This window comes from Chiloscyllium plagiosum, chromosome 10 (genome assembly GCF_004010195.1).
Source record: "Chiloscyllium plagiosum isolate BGI_BamShark_2017 chromosome 10, ASM401019v2, whole genome shotgun sequence".
NCBI classification, from domain to species: Eukaryota; Metazoa; Chordata; class Chondrichthyes; order Orectolobiformes; family Hemiscylliidae; genus Chiloscyllium; species Chiloscyllium plagiosum.
In genome coordinates this window covers 24492921-24514535 of record NC_057719.1, presented here as the reverse complement: position 1 = coordinate 24514535, position 21615 = coordinate 24492921, and the positions used below count along the sequence as shown (strand labels likewise).

Sequence of the window (21615 nt, the reverse complement as noted above, 5' to 3'; positions counted from 1 at the left end):
ATAAATAAACCCTTCTTCCCACCCCCCGGAGATAATATTAAACAGTAAGGTAATGAAAGGAAAAAAAAAGGGGGGTAAACCGGGGTGGGGGTAGGGCAAAACAACATCAATTAACTCTTATAATTTATCTAAGAGAGTCCAAAAGTTCCTTGACCTTCTCCGGTGATCCGAAGTTATACACAGACCCTTCGTGGCTTAAGCGTAGTATAGCTGGGTAGCGCAAGGAATATTGAATGTTTAAGTCCCTTAAACGCTTCTTCGCTTCATCAAACGCCTTCCTCTTTTGGACCAAAGCTGGGGAAAAGCCCTGAAATAACATAATCTTGGATCCTTTATAAGGCTTGGGGATCTTTCCCAAGATTTCTAGAGGCTTCCAAGAGCATCTGCCTCACCTTATAGCTCTGCAGCCGGAACAGGACCGGGCGGGGACGCTGGTTCAAGCTGGGCTCGCATATTGCAACCCGATAAGCCCATTCCACCTTACCTGGCCTGATCCAGCCTCCAGATTTAAAAGCTGTGGAAGCCACTTTTCAAGGAACCTTGTAAGCTGGCCTCCTTCTTCCCTTTTGGGAAGGCCCAACAAATGAATATTTTTTCAACGACCTCGATTCACGAGGTCATCAATGTGATTCTCTAAGGTCCGGACTTGCTGCTCGAGAGTCCGGACCCGATCCACAGCCAATTCTGCAATGGCCTCAGAGGTCGCGGCCTTTAGCTCCACCCCTCCGACTTGGCATTCAATTTTTTCGATGTCTCGGCCGTGCTTTTGTAGCGCGGCCAAAAATGAATTCCATCGACTTCGGGACTCTTCAATGAAAGCATCGATCTTCGCATCGAGTTTGGAGATTATTTCCACGAGGCTCGCCACAGTGGGTAAGTCCCCCGGGGTGGCTGCGGACGCCTCTGCTGCAGCTGGGGAGGGTGGGGGAGGGGTTCCTGCCTGCTGAGAGCTGCGGGCTCCTTTCCCCCTAGTCATTTTTACTGGAGACTGAACTGTTGAAATTTAGTACTGAACCACTAATTACGTTAAGTAAAAGCTATTTTTAATCGATTTGGTGAGTGTGGTGGAGGAGGGTGGCCCACTTTGCCTAGGTCTTGGGAGGAGCACTATAGACTCAGACTTGCTGAGTCGCTGCCATCTTGGATCTCTTCGGTGAAATTCTAATCCCAAGTGCCATGCAAAAATCATTAAATGTTCAAGGACAGAACCTTCGAATTTTCAAAAGTAATTTCCCCTAATTGTCCTTGGAAAGCATTGGCATTCAATGTTGAGTTTTCTGTCCTTCAGTAGTACAGACTTAGGAAACCTTGGTGCAGTTTTTAAAGATTCTTTCAATTTATTTCCCACAGTCTGCTTCATTAGTTTCATTGTGAGTCCAATTCCAGATATGCTTCTGTAATTTGTTACAACAGGTCCCTGGGTGAGCGTTCCCAGTTGTTTATGATTCCGGGTGGGATGTGGCCAAATGCCTGTGCTCCTGCATTCTCATTTGTTATTCAGTCCTCCTCGAGATTGGTCACAGTCAGGTGAAGTTCCTCATGGATGCCATTTTTCCAGCCAAAATGTATTTATACTTTAAAAGGAGTTGATTTAACCAGGCTTCCTTACATTAAAGAGCAAACATAAGAAAAGATAATGCAACGTAAGACACACACACACACACACGAAAAGATATATGTTTAAAGTGAATACGTGAATCAATCTTTGTGTTGTTCATCACAAGTCGTGTACACGTACGCAATTAAATTGTGTGATTCCAGTAGTGCTGACTTTGGCAGTTGAGCAGTTATTTGACGATTTTTGGTTCTGCAGTTAGGTGAAGGGAGTTTGTCTAGTTTTCTTCACTGTGATTGTGCCAATTTACTTTCAGCAATCAGAAAGAGACTTTATTCCTTTTTACCTGTGCACATGGATTTCTGGTGGAATCTCTCAGCTATGGCAGTGTTAGAACAATGGAACTTGAACCATACATCCCCTTAGCACGTCAGTTCTCCAGCATACTAGCACATAGAGATCAAAAGTCGCAGTTAGATTTAACCTCCTTTCCTACCATTCATTTTTTTGAATGGTATTTCTCCCTTTGACATGTTGGTATCTGAAGTTTGCTTTAGACTATCAGGTGGAACATTCCTATGATTCTTCTCATGATCCAGTTTAATCCACACAGGAATTTTAGACAGCCACTGAATTTATATTCTCAGTCATCTTTTGGTTTGTATGTCTTTTTTTTGTAAAATGCATGTTGTACATTAAAGTTCAATACATCCTTAAGTGATTTGGAGTTATGATCTGTTTCACTGACCCTTTGGATGCTTTACTATGTTAAAGGCAGCATATGAATGAGTTCTTGTTGTTGTCTATTGATTGTATTGAACTGTAGCTTCTAGGATGTTAATTTAACAACTGATGTAAGATATAGTTGTACAAATTAAGAGCAGGACTATCCCATTAAGACCCTCAAACTTGCTCTACCACTCACTAAGATCATGGCTAATCTTGTTCTGGCATTGAATTCACATTTCCACCTACCCTATAACCAATACCTATACCCTATCAGTTATAAATTTCTACCGTAAAAATATTTAATGGTAGCCATGATGTGGAGGTGCTGGTGTTGGACTGGAGTGGGAAGGTCAGAAGTCATACAACACCAGCTTATAGTTCAATGGGTTTATTCAAAATCACAAGCTTTCAGACCACTGCTCTGTTGTTAGTTGAAGTGATGAAGGGACTTCACTTGACGAAGCAGCACCCTGAAAGTTTGTGACTTCAAGTAAACCTGTTGGACCTTAACCTGCTGTCGTGCGACTTTTGACCTGAAAATATTTGATATATAATTTCTCTGCCTCCACTGCTCTCTGGACTAGAGTGTTCTACAGACTAACAATCCTTCATGTACAGAGACTCCTCCTCCTCACCACTTTAAATGGGAGACACTTGTTTTTAAACTGTCCCATAGTTCTAGTCTTACCCACAAGGGGAAGCATCTTTTCAGTGTCTGTGTTGTCAAGTCTTCTCAGGATCTTATGACTCGTTAAGGTGACCTCTTCTGCACTCCAATGGATACAGACCTTGTCCAGCCCTTCAAAAGACCCCCCTCCCCCCCATCCTAGATATAAATTGAGTGAACTCAACTATAGTAATACTTGTAATTTTTACTGCTCTGTGAAGAAACTGAAATTACTGTCACAACATTGAGATTTATAGTCCAATAAGCATCTGAATTGATATTCTGTCTGGCACAAATATAAGATACTGCTCTATGAACCACGCTGGTTTTGTGGAGATGCATTCGCCAATCTCTTAATCTCAGGTGAGATTCAAGCTCAAAGAAAATATAGAATAGGAAATAGAGTGACAAAACTGGAGAACTAATTTTCTGACCCATGGGAACTTCTAGCCTGGCTTTTGTTAGAAGAGTGAAATTAGTGAAATTATCCAAACAACTCAGTTAGGTTGAAAAATAAATTTTGAAGTACATTTCCATATTGCCACCCATTTTCTCAAATGCCAACAAATACTTTACTACTAGAAAAAAGGTTACAAACAAATTCAACACATCATGCACTCAGGCAATGAAGAATACTCCCAGGCCACATGAAGATAGCACTTAACAATTGCATTTTTGTAAATGTATTTGTTAAATGACATTAAGTAGAAAAATCTATATCAATACTGAACTATTTAGCTGTGCATAAAATAATGGGGAAGTATAACTGCATAATATCCAGTTGAATTTACCAGCAGTCTAGACAAGCTCTGATTGATCTGCAACATAATGAAATAACCCTGTATGAGTCAGTGTACATTAAAGTAGATTTGAGTAAGCATTTATCTAACTAAGTAAAGCACCATTACAAGGGTTCAATATAAATGAGTATTTTAGGAAATGTGTGGCATATGATAGCATATGTAATGTTTGAGATAATCAATTAATTGAAAGGACAAGAAGGCAGATTACTACCTAAATGGAATCAATTTAGGTAAAGGGGCAGTACAGAGAGATCTGGGTGTTCTTGAACACCAGTCAATGAAGGTAAGCATGCAGGAACAGCAGGTAGTGAAGAAGGCTAATAGCATGCTGGCCTTCATAACAAGAAGGATTGAGTATAGAAGCAAAGAGGTTCTTCTGCAGCTGTACAGGGCCCTGGTGAGACCATACCTGGAGTACTGTGTGCAGTTCTGGTCTCCAAATTTGAGGAAAGACATTCTTGCTATTGAGGGAGTGCAGCGTAGGTTCACGAGGTCAATTCCTGGAATGGCGGGATTACCTTACACTGAAAGAGTGACTGGGCTTGTATACCCTTGAGTTTAGAAGGCTGAGAGGGGATCTGATTGAGACATATAAGATTATTAAAGGATTGGACACTCTGGAGGCAGGAAACATGTTTCCGCTGATGGGTGAGTGCCGAACCAGAGGACACAGCTTAAAAATACGGGGTAGACCATTTAGGACAGAGATGAGGAGAAACTTCTTCACCCAGAGAGTAGTGGCTGTGTGGAATGCTCTGGCCCAAGGGCAGTGGAGGCCCAGTCGCTGGATTCATTTAAGAAAGAGTTGGATAGAGCTCTCAAGGATTGTGGAATCAAGGGATATGGAGATAAGGCAGGAACAGGATACTGATTAAGGATGATCAGCCATGATCATATTGAATGGTGGTGCAGGCTTGAAGGGCAGAATGGCCTACTCCTGCACCTATTGTCTATTGTCTATTGACAAACTGCCATAGCACACTGTTATGGAGTGATAGATGAAACAAAATTTTATTTTAATTTTGGGTTTTCTAAATTTTTAATTTTTAAAAATTCATTTTAATTTGAATTATTTGATTTAATAGTGTTTAAGCTCTGTGTTGCTAAATAACATATTTATGCATTGTTTTGTGTAATATGCTTCAATCACTTAGTCCAGATGAATTCCTATCACTATTTGGGTTGGTGGCACCATTTGTTATGCAGCTGTTACAGGCACATACCAAGGGAGGGTGGTACCCATATTTACAACAACTGAGGGGTCATTTGTTCATATATTCTGCCTGACATTTCTGTAGTCAATTCATTCAAACAACTGGTTAGTGTTTTAATTTCAAGGACACTTTCTGTTATCTATTTTTAACGATGGAGTAAATCTCTTAAGGTGAAGTGAGTTGGCTAATGTTGTTATGTCGCCATAGTCTTACCAGACCATAGAGGCTGCTCTCTCATTAGAGAGAAGTGACAAATTGTGCTTTAACCTGAGAGCCACCAGACCTCAGGTAAGGGAAGAGGTTGAGAAAGGAGAGTCCTTCATGGTAACCTCAAACCAGTGACGGGAATTGAACCCCCGCTGTTAGCGTCACACTGCTTTGTAAACCAACAATCCAGCCAACTGAGCTAATCCGATTCCCAGTTGGCTAATGACCTTTAGTTATTCCTTCTGCTTTTAGAAACTGTATGTATCTAATCAATCAGATTTATCAATAACAGAAATGAAATGAGGAAATACAATCACATTACCACAGATATCAAGGCAATTTACTCTTTTATAAATAATTAACTCAAGTCAAAGGAGTGCATCCCATTATTTTTACAACATTTTTGCTTTCCAAAATTTTCTTAAAGTTTGCTTTGATCATAATTATGGAGGAAATGTTGTTTGGCTTTTCTGTCAGTGAAAATATTTCAATTCAGAACTATTGTAGATATTTGACTCAACATGTTCAGATATATAATGACACATCTCTGGAGCAGATGGGTTTTGAACCTAGACCTTCTGGCCCATAGGGAGGGTAACTATCAATGTACTTAAAGAGTCCACAGAGCCATCATAACTGCCCTATGTAGGAGCATCAGGAACATAGCACTTGTACATACAAAGAGTAGTGAAAGTTTGGAACTCTATTCCTCAAATGGCAGTCAATGCTAATTCATTTGTTAATTATAAATCTGAGATAGAGAAAAGAATATATTAAGCAAGAGTATCAAGGGATATGGGTCCAAGATAGACATATGAAGTTAGACCAAAGCTCAGCCATGATCTTATTGAGAAGTGGAGCAGGCTCGAGGGGCTGAATGGTCTTCTCCTGTTCTCATGTTCCTAAAGGCAATTAACACCAGCTAATACTAGTAAGACCCAGCATTTGATCATCAAATAGTTGCGTAACCTATTCTCAGAATTGTAAACTAAAAATGAAGCAAAGACTGTTAGATACTAGACATCGAAAATAAGAACAGGAAATGCTGGAGACATCAAAAAGGTTAGGCAGCATCACTAGAGAGAAGAATATAATTAACATTTGACCAAGTTGTAGAGATCTTTGTTGTCCCTTTCAACAGATGGCCAGTTTTATTGAGGCTACCTTAAATGTTTTGTGGTGTTTTGGGACAATTCTCAGTCTTAAATATCTTCTGTGGGATTCATTTTGACCATTATATTGATCTAGACTTGGGTATTCTGCTGACATCCAAATAATTCCAGGAATACAAAGCAAATTAGAGAAATTTCAGCTGATGATCTCTCCTGCTGACCCAGCTGTTGATTTCATTCCATCTGCAGAGTAGTCGGAGCTTCAGTCCATTGCAACCTGAAAAATAGGGATAAAATTACAGGTAATTCTCCCATAAAACCATAGTTGTGTTCCAGTGAAACCTCACTTAATAAAAACTAGCTTAATATAAATAATATTAATAAATAAATAATGGGACCTATGGGAAAAGTGGGGTTGGGGCAGACCAGCAAAAAAATCCCTCAAAAATCTCCCAAAAGTCTAACACGATGTATAGCACAGCCTGAATGAGGGTTGAACTCATATTTATCAATGAAACAAAGTATATATAACGCAATACATTTAAAAAGTATAAGAAAGCTGCTCTCATACAGTACCTCACAGAAAGCTGCTCTGTCAGCAGCTGACATGGCGCACGTGCAGAACAGCACAAAGACTGGTGCTGACATCGCGCTTGAGCAGAACAACGCGGAGGTTTTGGCGCATGCGCAGAAAGAAGTATGCAGACCAAATTGCAGTAGTGTAAACAGAGGCAAGCATTCTCAAAAATACTGTTCTCTAATTCTTCAGCGATGTTACAGCCAAATTGAGCTTCCAAAATGTGCGTTATCCCAGTCTGCCACATTTGTGCCTGCAAGCCCAGCTGGACCTCCCGGTCATCACTCATTTTAATTCCCCATCCCACTCCCTTCCCAACATGACCATCCTTGGTCTCCGGCATTGCCTCAATGAACCAAGCCACAATTTGGAGGAAAAACACTTCATCTTCCACCTGTGCAGCCTACAACTTGAAGGACTCAACATTGAGTTCTCCAATTTCAAGTAACCTCCCTTCCTCTCCCCTGACTCCCTTCCCAGCCATTCTCCCTCCTTTCCACTCCTTCCAGCCACCTACTGGATTCATTCCTCCCATTGACCAACCAAGTCGTACCCTCTGCCTGTCTTCACTTAACACCACTTCAACATCCTGCCCCCGTCACCCCATTATCTGCAGCTCCCCCTACACCCACCCCGAGTCCTGAAGAAGGGTTACACCCAAAATGTCAACTTCTCCACCTCCTGATGCTGCCTGGTCTGCAGTGTTCCTCCAGCCTCTTGCCACCTACATTGGATTCCTGCATCTGCAGTTTTTTTTTGTCTCCAAGCAGAATTGAAGGGCTGAATTGCCCTCTCTCATTCCTAAATCCTGTATTCCTAACATTCCGCGGGCTGAGGATTACTACCTGATTCACTTTTGGCCATTTTAAATATTAAAGAGAAAATATCAATTTGGACTAGATACATATAAAAAATTCAGACATAAATGAAGGTCATTGCAACTTGTGTCAACCAATCCTTAAAAAAAATTCCAAATAAATTACTGCAGTTATGTCAGCTAAGACACAACATGGAACTATAGTTAAATCACATCTTATGTCTTCAGGCAACTGTATAACTTTGCATTTGGCTTGTAGAACAAACTGCAAAACTCAGTCTTGCTGGAATACACACTCAAATGTTGGAATAATTCCAATATATTTCATCATGTAATATTAAATCTAAAGAGATAAAATGTAAAAGGAAAATGAATGCATGATAAGCATTCTACAATGATGGATCATAATACAATAAATAGGTATTAATAGATACAAATAGACATTTCATTTTAATGAGCATTTAAAATTATTCTCATCCTATTTTAGTTCTCTGACGGTATGCTTCCTTCCCCATTGATAATTGCTGTTGTTCCCAAGTTAATGTGAAAGTGGTTGCAGTTTTAGTTTTCCTGCCAACGATGAAATTACTTGCTGTCAAGATTAATCAACGAGTGTCAATCCATTAAGAACATCAGCATGTCTCAAGACCTCTCAAGAAGTGTGTAGTAGTGTCAACAAATGTTGACCCTTCCAAAGATATCTACTTGTCAAAATGTGTACTCATGAACGAGAGAGATTGTCTGTCTGCAACATAGAAAGGTAAGTAATGTGGCTATATTTTTCTCCTATTTGCATGTATTCTTATGGAAGATGGTTATTCAAAGTATGATATAAATGTTGGTCTTTCTTTGCTTTCTTTCCATTGTTTATGATTGCTGAAAATTAAGAATTTTTTCTTTAAAAGTTTTCTATAAAACTATTTTTGTCATAAAAATAATTCTCTGGACAGTTGTGTCCAATAGAGAATAAATTATTATTTTGTAAGGACACCAAACATAAAATCCACATTCTATTGGAGAGCGGTGTAAACAAACCCAGCAGAGCAGGATATGTTAGTGATAGCCAGAGGCTTTTTCCCAAGGTGGAAAGGTCAACTACAAGAGGACACAGGTTCAAGGTGAGATGGGGAAAATTTAGGGGAGGATTGCATGTAAGGATTTTCACACAGAGGGTGGTAGGTGCCTGGAACACATTGCCACTGGAGTGGTGGAAGCAGGCACGTTGGCAATGTTTAAAGTGTATCTTGATAAACTCATGAACGTAAAGTGAACAGAAGGGTAGATACTGCGCATGACAATAAGTCACTGGTCTAAATAAGAAATAGAAATTGGTGGGCAAAAGGGCATGTTCTTGTGCTGTATTGCATTGTATATTTGCAAGCGTCGATAAACTCCTCCATCTATTGCACCTTTCAAATAGCCAAACAGATGGCTGTGCTTTTTACAATGAATGAAGCAAAGCTCAGATATTTGTCAAAATTTCACTGCCATCAAACAGCTGACTGAGCATTGCTGCAAAGAGTGAAGGGAAACTATGCATAGAGTTTAAACAGTTGGCTATTGATCTCACGCTGGGCTAACCTTTCAATACCCGAAGAGCAAGGTCTAGACGGAGGTCAGTCTGAGCAGTGACAGAGCAAAGAAGACTGAACCTGGGGGTGAACAGTGGCAGCAGGACAAACATATCAGGAGCAGGATCAATCAAAGCAAACATGAAGTTGAATTTAGGAGCAAAGCTCCTGGGTGATGTCACAACTTCAAAAGTGACATAGGCTTGGCTACTCAGGAAGACAGACAGAGCCCTCAAAGGATACAAACAAAGCAGGAAAGAATTCAAGCAAGAAATTAGGAGGGCTGAAATATCCTTGGCAAACTGAATTAAGGAAAGTCCTAAGATGTTTTATTCACATAAAAGGAGCAAGAAGGCAGCTAGGGAACAGTAGATCCACTCAAGAACAAAGTACGGAATTAATGTGTGGAGTCAGGGGAAGTGCTTTAACATATACTTTGTACAGTCGGTTCTGATATAATGCGATATTTCTGTTCTAGTGCAATCTCCTGTTATAGTTAGTGCCATCTAAACTAATGGAGTTGGAATCACGTTACAGCCAATACAGGTAAGGAAAATCCGCATTCTACAATTTACGTTAAAGCCAATTCATGTTGAAGAAACATGTGTTGTAGCAGAACCAACACATAAAGGAGAAGGACATGGTGGATTGTGAGTCTCGGGAGGAATATATTGATATTCTGGGGCATACCAATATAAAAAGCAGGAAATGTTGGGTGTTTTAAAAACATTAAAATAGACAAGTAGTGGGACCTGATGTGATCAATCCAGAATGCTGAGGGAGAGAGGAGAGGAAATTGCTGCAACATTGTATGAAGTCTTTATATCCTCTTTAGTCACAGGAGAGGTCCCAGAGGATTGGAGAATGGCCAACATTGTTCCTTTGTTTAAGAAAGGCAACAGGGATAATCTAGGAAATTACTGGCCAGTGAGCCAGTAGGGAAATTATTGGAGAAGATTCTTAGGGGTAGGGCTTACACACATTTGGAAAAATATGGACTTATTAACCATAAGCAGCGTGGCTTTGTGCAGGAAATTGTGTCTCACAAAATTGATTGAGTTTTTTTGAGGAAGTTACAAAGATGATTATTGAGGGCAAGGTGGTAGATGTTGACTACATGGGCTTTAGCAAGGTATTTGACAAGGTCCTTCATGGTAGGCTGATATAAAAGGTGAAGTCACATCGAATCTGTGATAACCTGGTAAAATCAGAACTGGCTTATTCACAGACGACAGAAAGTAGTGGTGGTAGGGTATTTTTCTGACTAGAGATGTGTGACCATCGGTGTTCCACAGGGATCAGTACTGGGACCCCTGTTATTTGTAATACATATAATTGATTTGGAGGAGAATGTGGATGGCTTGATTAGTAAATTTGTGGACAACACAAAAAATGGGGAGCTGTGGAGAGTGAGGAGGATTGCCAGAGGATATAGATAGGCCAGAGACTTGAGTGGAGAAATGGCAGATGGAGTTTAATCCACTCAAATGTGAGTTGGTGTATTTTGGAAGATCTCATGCAGTAGGGAAATATACAGTGAAAGGCAGAACATTTACAGTATCAGCATATGAGGGATCTAGGAATATTGGTTGACAGTTCCCTGAATGTGGCAACACAAGTGGTTAAAGGCGGTCAAGAAGGAATATGGCATGTTTGCCTTCATCGGTTGGGATGTACAGTAGAAAAATTGGCAAGTCATATTGTAGCTGTATAGAACTTTGGTGAGGCCACATTTGCAATATTGTATACTATTCTGGTCACCAAACTATTAGAAGGATGGAGAGACTTTGTAGACAGTACAGAAATAGTTTACCAAGATGTTGCCTCATTTGGAGGATATTATCTATGAGGAGAGATTGGACGAATTTGGTTTGTTTTCACTTGAACTAAGAAGGATGATAAAAATTTACAAAATTATGAGAGTCATGGATAGAATGAATAGTCGGAATCTCTTTCCCAGCGTCGAATGTCAAGAACAAGGGGAAATAGGTTTAAGGTAAAAGGGAGAAAGTTTAAAGGAGATCTGAGAGGCATGTTTTTGATTGGTAAGTGCTTAGAATGCACTGCAAACAGACTGCACATGCTTCAATCAAATGGCCACATCTCACAGTAGAAGGGGAGCAGCCTAATCCAGGCAAGGAATGCTGCTGTCAGTGAGGGTGTCCTAGTACAGTCAGGCAAGGGCAACTTCTGATCTCAGTCCAGGGACTTGGGCACAATCAGTCATCCAGGCTTAACATCTGTCTCACTACTGTCTAGGGAGTGGGTCACGATTAGTCCTGCTGGTCCAGTGCCAACAATCAAGAGATTTACAGACCACCGTTTAGAAAGCTTTATGGAAAGTGGTGACGGTTTGGTCAGTCATCATCAGACTGTCATCCAAGGCGGTCAGAAGATTGGCCATGGTCAGCCCTGAAGATGAGCAGAATGTGGCATAGACAGACATTAGAAACCACTGTTGAGGTAGGGAGCTGGATAGGTTCAGTGCTAGGGATTGTAAGCTGCAAGCTGGGATGATGATGGCACAAGGATGGTGAGCAGTGAATTCATTGTAAAGAGCTGGGGAGCTGGCAGTACATGAGAGGATATAGTGTGCTATGGGAGATAGGGTGATAGGTGGTTACCTACTAGTACTCAGCATCCAGTGTGACCTGTCTTCTATAATCTGCCGATTGCTAATTGCAAACTTGAATGGAAAATGGCTGTGATCATGCCCGGACTGGGCAAAGCCAACTATGGCAAAAAAGACAGGCTTCAGCTCTTCATGATGGGAGGTCTTCAAGGGGCAGTTGTGTCAATCAGGCATCTGCAGGGTGCGAGTTTAAATCATTTTCAATCATATCACCATTCATGTAAACTGCATGCAATGTATGAGAATGAGGCTCAGCCTCGTCATCTTCCCTTCACCAAACTCCCATGCCCCCACCTACCTAGCACTTAATGGACAGCCCCCCTCAACTGAATCCTCACTGAGTTCTCACCCAACACTTGAATAAAGAAGCCAACTTTCATGTTTATCTCCTGAGACCTGTCGCTACAGTCTGGCCATGTCTACCATCATCATATACACTCCTCTGTCAAAACAACAGTGGTAGTAACTGTGTTTGTCATTGCAAATTGAAATCAGAAATTTCAGTGAAGAGAAGTTCACAGACAACCTTAAAGGAGGTAGCTGGGGGCCACAATGATAATGCAAACCCTCATTGTGTACACAGGGGCACAGCACTGGTTCCCTCTCCACCTGAACTACAAGTAAAATGCAAAATTCTCTGATATGCAATAATGCATCTTGTGGGTGATGTGGAGCTGGGAGGAGAAGGGATCAGTTCTCATGCAGCACTTAGAGTTTGGTGAATGAATTAGGTGCAATGTCAAAGTGGCAAGATGAATACGTGTCCCTCCTTGCCAGATAACTCCATGTCACTGCATGAGGAAGTATGTTAAGTCTTCATTGTAAAGAATGTGGATGCTGATTGCTGTCATTGCTAAGAACCTGTATTGACTCTGCTCCTCACAATTGTGCCTGATAGATCCAACCTCAGCTGGCATTATTGTCACAGTTGCTGTTTTGCAACAAAGATGCAGGAATTGGAGGAGGAACAAATGTCCCAGGATTAGCAGAAACCTGCAGGTGAATCTGAACAACCTCTGAATGAAGCAGTTGCAGCTGAAGGCTTCCTCAAGATGCACAGGAAACATAGGAGGCACAGGAAATTTTGTTCTCAATGCCATTTCCTCTGGACAGATGAGGAGCAGTGTCCGTGTAGACTGAGAATGTCACAGAACTGTGACAGCTGCTGGAGCAGAAACTGTGATTCAGGAGGGTAGGTGACCATCTTGCCCCCAGTGACCATCAAGGTAACAGCGATGTTGAATGTTTGTGCGATTCGTTCATTTCAAGGAGCTACTGGGGAGCATTTGTGGGATTTCTCACTTGTCCATCCTCAAATACATCAAGATTGAATGATGGCATTTATGCCAGATCATACCACTACATCTGGCTTCCCCGTGATGACGTCAGTGCTACAGCCCACCACTAAGATACAGTAACATAGTTAGCTTTCCCAAGGTGCAGGGGCCAATGACTACACACACATTGTCTTGTGAGGGCTGTATTGTATTGGAAAGGAGTTTGTCAGTAGGAAGAGTTCTATTTCACCATCATACAAGTAATCTGTGATCACGGTACCGTTTTGTAAAGGTCTGCGCACCCTACTCTGGAAGCTGCCAGGATTCCTTCATCCTTGAGGATTCTCACACAGTCAGTTCTGCTATAAGGTGGTAGTTCCATTTTCATGCCATCCCGTGTTGAAAGAAAATTGTGTAATAGCAGCACCACTTAAACTAATTGGACCAGAATTGTGTGATAACCGTGTGTTAACTTTAAAAGGTTGCGCTTTAGATACAGTGTCCCCAATTCGTCAATTGTGTTATAGCGAATTTGCATTAAGAAAACACGCATTTTCACTCAATGACCTGTACTCCTGCTGTGTTTGAGGATCCAGATGCCTTTCAAGGATGGCTACTGAAAGACAAGGGCTACCCAATGCAATCATGGCTGATGACTCCATTATACAATCCCCTGACTAAGGCAAATTGTGGATACAATGCAACCCATTCTTCAACAAGGGCCAAAGCGGAGCAGACAATTGACCAGTTGATGGTGAGGTTCCACTGCTTGGACAAGTCTGATACTGCCTCATAGTGCCATGCAGTACACTCTGGACAGATTGTGTAGCATAATCCTAGCATGCTGGACTCTGGACAATAGGAGCTGACAACAGTGAGATGTGATAAATGCTGATGAACTTAGACACTGGATGCAGGTTTCTGAGGAAGACAATGAAGATATTGAGCAAGAGGAACAGCACCTTGTGCATGAGGTAACAAAGCAATGTCAGGCACTACAAGTCAGTCAAGACAGTTTTAGTAGATGTGACCTAGATACAGTGATCAACCGTTGATGGCAAAATTGTTGGTGGTCAACATGTAAGCAGCTGTTTTGTGTTCCAAGAGGCAAAGGCAACTTCTGTTTGTATGATTTCTGTTCACTTTTGGTGAGGGAGATGGCCGCATATTCATCACTGGTAAGATGGTCATTCTGAAAAGTGTAACATTGACTTACAGAGCCTTGTAAAATGGGATGTGATAAAGGAACAGAGCATTGTTTGACCTGGCACTTAAACAGCCATAAATGTAGGAATGTGCAGTACCATGTGCAAGTAAGTGTCAGCCGTGCTACCTCCGTGTCCTGAGAAACAATAGGTTTATGGTTGTTATGTCACACATAATGGTGAAGGGCAGTTTTTGATTGCCAACTTGTCTAGATGCACCCTACTCTAGTTGGCATTCGAAGGTGACATCAGTGTCAGGAACCCCTGCCTGTGGTGAGTGGGAGAATTTGGATAGCATTGGAAGAGGAGTTGTCATAGGGGCATGCTAGGTAGTTAATGAGGCAATTTTTTTTACTATAGTGTGAGAAAACTAGCTAGGCCTTACAGAAAGAAACCCTCCATAAAACTCAACGAAAATGAAACTTTGCCAAAACATTGCACGACTCAACTCAATAAAACTGCCCGATATATTTCTCCTCATGTTACATTTATTGCTTGGGTGAAGACATGCATCCACTACGGCTTTGCCTTCAGGAGAAATGTAAATGCGTACAGGACATTCTAGGCACTTGTATAATGAATAATGTATCTCAATGACAGAAAATAGACTTGTGATACTGCAACATTGTCATCGCAGCAGAAAAGGCTCAGCAGAGATTTAATAGAGATTTCTTCAAATTTTAAAAGGCTGTGACATGATGAATAAAGAATTCTACTGTTTGAATCAATTGCCAAAGATCAACATATTAAACCTGTCAAGAGCACAGTAAGGACAGAGTTCACTGATCTCATCCTGATTCTGTTTTCCGCTGTTGTAATGCTGTATTTGGTCTCTGGATGCCTGGATTAACTATCAGGGTTCCCGCTCCTAAATACTATCTAATGAATCCTTTTGGGACATGCCCATGTGGGTGTTGTAGCTCAGTGTGATATCACCCTTGTTCAAAGAGCTTGTTCACAGACATTGCACCAGGCTACACATAGTGATTCTCCACCACAGCTGGCACTTGTGGGCCTGTGTTTAAGAAAGAGTCAATTACTCCAGGAGAAGAGGGAAAATGAATAAAATGATGCCTGCCAAGATAATGTTGAATTGGTTCATGTTACCTGATTAAAAACAACAGTTACAGGCTGCAGAAGTTGGCTGCAGACTGGAGCCAGTTTTCAGAAGCCTAAACCATTAGAAATGCCAGCTCGACTGCTTCTGCCACTAATAGCACAACCAACAGTGACTGTAAGGTGCCAGTGCAAGCTGTGCTTGTGCCGAAAGCATGCAGTGTGTGCAGACTGTAATGTTAAACAGCATCTGATAGGCATATGGCCCAGAAATCACCTCTTCAGACCATGCAGGTGCTGTTAATGACCTCTATTTTTCATGCATGAGTGACACACACAGATCTGCAAGCTGGTTGCATGATGACAAGGACTACTGCGATACTAGTGACTCCCCTTCACCACCCAACCTATAAGTGGACAATGCACCTCCAATCAAAACTATGTTGGACTGGGAACACCAATATATAGAGTATCAGCATTTTACTGCTTGGGACTCTCAGGAGTAGGCCACCAGTAATCATGGGACTGTGTCTCCAAGCTTGCTGTGATCTGCTGCATCTTCCACAGCCTTGCTATTATGGGGCCGCAGCCTGTTCCACTGGGGCTTTGAAGGATACCTAAGTAGGAGAAGGAGGAAGGAAGGTAGACGCTAGGATCCCATTGTCCTGGATAAATATGTGTGACACACTACTCAGACACATCAAACATGACAATCCCTTCTCTGTTTTGTACTTCTAACAATCCTCACTAGCTGCTGAAGCATAGCCTGGTGGACTGCTGTGAGAGCTTGCCTGTTCATTGTACGCACTGATATAGTGCAGGCTAACAAAAATCTCAGAACCCTCATTTTCTGGCAGCAGTAAGAGGTTGGGTGGGTTTGGCCTGTGCTGCTTTGGAAGCTGGAGCAGGGACCACCAGATCCTCTATCACAGCCCATGCCTGCAATTATTTTCTTGGAAATTATGTGTTCCAGGATATGTACAATGCCTTATTTAAAGTGGAACAATATTCCTCCATGCACCTTGACAATGATGGTGAGGTCCATAGCTGACTTAATAAATCACCAAGCCCCCTTGTGTATACACTTCTTCCTGAATGCCATCCCACTCAAGATCTCAGCTCGGGGCCCCTGCAAATCAGAACTCAACTACAACATCACTTTTCCTTTGGCTGGCTGCAGCAACTCCTGCTTGGTGAGTCACCATGTGCTGACACAAAGTTAAAGCTGCCCACTAAAATCGACACCATGCCACAATGAGCTGGAAATGTAGAGAAAGTGACGGTACTTCTTCATCAACTGATGTTACTCTTTCAGCATCTTCATGCTGAGGCTGCATTGAGACAGCAGGATGAGTTGGGATTTGAGGAGTGCATAAGGCAGGAATATAAAGTCATTCTGACCATCATCTCTGCCAAACAACTCATTGAGCAGTGTGAGAGGTGGTGGTGGCAATGACATTGACAATGCAATTGTTGACCTTCATGTGAAGTCGGTGAACTATTCCCAACACAGTAGCCAAATCCTCAGGAACAAGAGCTGTGTATTCACTTGCATAACCCATTCCCTTTGCAGGGAATGCCTTGGTGGTACTCCTGATACCCTCTCTACTTCCTTTCAATCTCCTGGATGAAAGCATCCAGTGTGAATTCAAAGAGTTTGGCAGCCCCTTCTTTGGTCAGTTACTGTGGGAAATCTTCTTACCACCAAAGCCTCCAGTCTGACAGTGTATCACCAACAGCTGTCACCCAAATGCAGCTTCCCCTTTAAAGAGCAGACTGTCTTTAAGAACTTTAGGCTACCCATACACACATTGCTGTGCCTCAAGTTGACTGTGCTGCCAGTCAGCAGTGTGTTTTGCACTGGGCTGCATGCCACAATCATGTCGATATTTGTCCAGAGATGAAGGATGAGATATACTGGGGTGTGGTGGCGGAAAGTGGATAATTATGAATCTCAGGGTTGATGCTTGCTAATGGATGCGTCAACATCAATTAACACAGATTAGGATAATTCACTTTAAATCAGCCACTGGTGAAGGGCAATGGAGGACAGTTAGAGCATCTATTATCTAAAAATCAATCTCACAGCTTTTCATTTACAATGCAGGGATTGGTAAGACTGCTTATAACCAGCTGTAGATTCAGCTGGGAGGTATTAACCTTTTGCCCAACTCCGAAGCCCTATTCCATGGTTATTTATAGAATACTTAAATAATGCAATTCTCCTGCATGGTTGCCTGAATTGAACAACCATTATAACTACATAAGACAAATTAATTTTATGGCAGATGTAACAGTCATTATACTTTGCACTATGGCTGTTTACACTAGACAACTTGCCATATTTTCATAATGCAATCCAGTACTGTACACTGAGTCTTATTATGTCTATCCTTGTCATTGCTTTAAGCTTACAGAAGTACTATAACATAAATACAGTGACCAGTACTTCATGTTTATTGGTGCCTAAGCCTAATCAGCCACTAGGTTGTTAAATCTGTGCTGCCCTTACGAAAATGTAATGCATTTAAAATTAAATGTTATTTTTAATATGAAGCAATTATTGAACCTTTCACATTTAACAATGTGGTTTTCTCAAAGGAGATTCATAACTCCTTAGCACAGAGAATTATTGCTTTGAAAATCCAATTTTGTAAGAGACTAAAATAAAATAATATGCCTCCATAGAATAATACTGGAGTTTTCTTCACTATAAGTGTGTTAAATGTGAGAACACCATTGCTACACAGACTGCAATGGTTCAATTGCAACTAGGGATGACCAAGTAAAGTCAGCTTCACCTGAGATGCACATTTCTCAAAAATGAATTTTTAAAAACATAAAATCAAACATTAGTAAATTTCTACATAATGTTATTTCCCATATATTAAGTGGGCCTAACACTTAGTTTTACTCTAAACAAGAACATTAAATATTTATTGTCAACAAACACATATTATGGATTCACTTATTGCTTTAATAGATCGGTGTTCAGCAAATAGACTAATTATTCACCATCTAGATTGTTCTGGAGTTTTTGCTTTGATTACAAATATTACAAATGGAGTCACTGTTGGGGAGATAGTGAAGACACTGGCTTTGTGACATGCTCATTTGTCCTGGAGGAACCTCCATTTTCCTCAAATGTTGGAGAGTGTTGATCCATTTGGATCTTTTTAATGTTGTGTTTTCCATGTAATTATGTCCAACTAACAGGTTCTGATCATCTTTTGGAATCCTGTATCTCTGAGTTTGGGACATCCTATGGTATGGGCTCCTGTGCTCAGCCGACTGGGCAGTATTGTCTCTGGGAATGGGAAATACTTCTGCAAACCATACGGTCAATCCAGCCAAGCTAAGCTCTGATGAGCGAATCCTCAGCACTTTGCAAAAACTTGAGTATTAGGGATTTTATCCTGCCAGTTGTGTAATGTATCTTAAGCAAGAATGTATCCAGGTGCTTTATGTGGCACCATTACATTGTCTATGCCTCACAATTATTGAGCAATGATGTGAGAAGATCCGTATGAGAAAATCTCCATGCTCTCTCCAAAGCCTGTGGATGAATTGGTCAAACGCTGAGCTTGCTTTTACTAGGTGATAAGTGATTTCATCATCAATATTGTGTTAATAGAGAGGACACTTCATTTTAAAAATCTCAAACAAAAACATTAAAGCATTAAAGCATTAAAATCTGACAGGGAGACATTTATACCCAATGTAACCTTTCTGAAGATTTTCTCATTTTAACCATGTAGCAATCATGAACAAATATCATTCAGAGGAACAAAATCTTCACAGTGAACGGGACAATTGCTGATAGACTTCCATTCTGCACTGTATTATTATGAGTTAGTTTGAAAGCAGTGCACCATTTAATAATACAACAAAGAAAATAAATGACAACAAATTAAACGGTGTCATAAATTATGAAGTGGTTTGTGGCAATGAGCAGCATTCAGGGATAGACATAATCCTAACTAAGTACAGCTTTTATTTATTGCCACACCAGGAGATATTTCATGAACAATTTTATTAATTAATGTCCCACTGTTATGTGAGATAACCATCGTGCATATTCCAATTCTCTGTCCTGACAAGCTCTGCTGTTTATCGTCTATTTTTCATTTAATAGTAGTCTATAATTTATAGGATCTAAATTCATTTAGCAATGATTTTTTTTCATTCGTACTCTTAGCTGAAAATTGATAATAAATCGTGAAGACAAATTTCCAAGTTGTCACAGTAGTAATGAGAAATGGATGATTGATTTTCAGATTCCATCATCTGATTTTAATACCTGGGGCCTAATTGTGTTAAAATGGTTTTAAAAAGGAAAATGACACCAGCTTAAAAATGATCACAGCAATTCGCTGACCACATAGGTTAGCCAAGGGTTAGAAAACCAATATGCAATAAGTAAAATTAACTGAAGTAAAATTAACATTTCTACCAAAAGATTCTGAATACCAAGTCAGGTGCGGGCAAACCATCATTTCTTATTTCATTTACACCTGTATGATAAGTTGCACATATTGGAGATAAAAGACCTACCAAAACGTTCTGACATTGGAATATACAAATCAGCCACATATCAAAGAGCTGCGTTGACAGGGGAAAAGACTTGGATTTGTGATCGGAATCAATTGGAGAAAGCTCCCTTTCTTAGCCCTTCTACAAACAAAGCATCCAATGATGACATTAACTGGACAGAAACATCCAGACACTAAGAATTTAAAGATATCTGCTATATTTGGTACTTCGAAGGATGTAAGATATCAATTAAACAACTATGGTTTCAGATTGAACTCTTTACACCTCAAAGGACATCCAGAAGACTTTAAACTGTCCATTTTGTTTTATCTTTCTTTTGTGCAGGAACTTTAACTTTGAAAATTTATGGATATTTAATATTGCACAGTTATTTTTCTCAGAGTTAGCGGTAAATAAAATTACTCTTTTTTTTTCTCTCAAGGAAACCTTACAATCCTTACCCATACAATAGACATGTGGTAGCTATGGCTGGAATCCTTTAGGGGCCTGAATGTTGTGAGCTATAGCAAGAAATGTGACAGAATCATATGAAAAGCCTAGAGAGGCCAATCTCAACAGAGGGACAATTCACTGCATCTTTTAACGAAGCTCCAGGCATCGAAGCAAGATTCTCACTAGGTCATGATGAGATTCCCATTAAGTGGGAGTATTGCTTATTAATTGCATATCTAAACAATGATATGCAGTTTCCTATCCTACCACCTGCAGTGAGCAAACTAAATGCTGAGACGTGGAAGCCAGAACAGGTATCTGGCAATGTCAGCTCTCCACTGGATGCAAAGTGCCTTCATGGCACTCAATGCCAAACAGCATCTCATGGTACAATCCATGGGCACAAGCCACATGCATCTTCTGTCCACAGAAATTGGTGTCAGATATTTGCCAACCCCTCATGATCCACATGGTATCTCTCTGATCAACTTGCAGGACATTTAGGAAGCACGGGCTTGTATTGCATTCGGGCAACTAGCATTGAAAGGCTGCTGGGTCTCTTAAGGTGCATTGGCAATGTCCATAGCTCTGAGTCAGGAGGCCCAAGTTCAAGTCCAACCTGCTTCAGTTGTGTGTAATAGCATCTTTGGATAGATTGATTAGGAAAATATCTTGAGAGGTTGCTGCAAGGACACTTTGTGCACAGGGACTGGCACATTGGTCACGGATTGTCCAGACTGCTCTCTTAGCATCTGCTCACTTAGTAGCTACCTGCATGCTCACAACATCCTTGCCTTGCCATATGTGTTGGTGCATTGGCACTTAGGCAGAGCATAAAAACTATTAGTGCTGTTGTATTGATACATGCTTTTGCACAGACTCACACACTTTTTGCCATACTTTGCAGTAGAGATTTGTTTAAGTGGGGAAATGCCTGCTCCACAATACACTAAAATATCAATTAACACCTATAGCATTCACTAGCAGCCTGCCCAGCGAGTAAACTTTACATTTATTCAATGAAAGGGCGCTATGAGAAAGTGAATAGGGGCTAGTACTCAGTCCAGTCAAAGGAAGGATGCTGCTGTCAGTCAGGAGGCTCCTAGTGCCATCAGTCACAGTCACAATCCGTATACAATCCAGGGGTTTGGCCATGGTCCGTTGTCTGCTCAGGCTGGACACAGGCAGGAGGTATGTTGACTACACT

At 40.9% G+C, this 21615-nt stretch overlaps 1 long non-coding RNA gene across 1 annotated transcript in view; it reads left to right on the top strand.

Moving 5' to 3' along the window:
- The window catches only part of LOC122553433, a 33483-nt gene extending 19367 nt beyond the window's left edge, over positions 1-14116 (top strand). The window contains exons 3-4 of the long non-coding RNA XR_006312712.1: positions 9731-9798; positions 12783-14116. This is a non-coding gene — a long non-coding RNA (uncharacterized LOC122553433). The remainder of the gene's footprint in view (positions 1-9730; positions 9799-12782) is intronic.
- The last annotated feature ends 7499 nt before the right edge of the window (positions 14117-21615 follow it).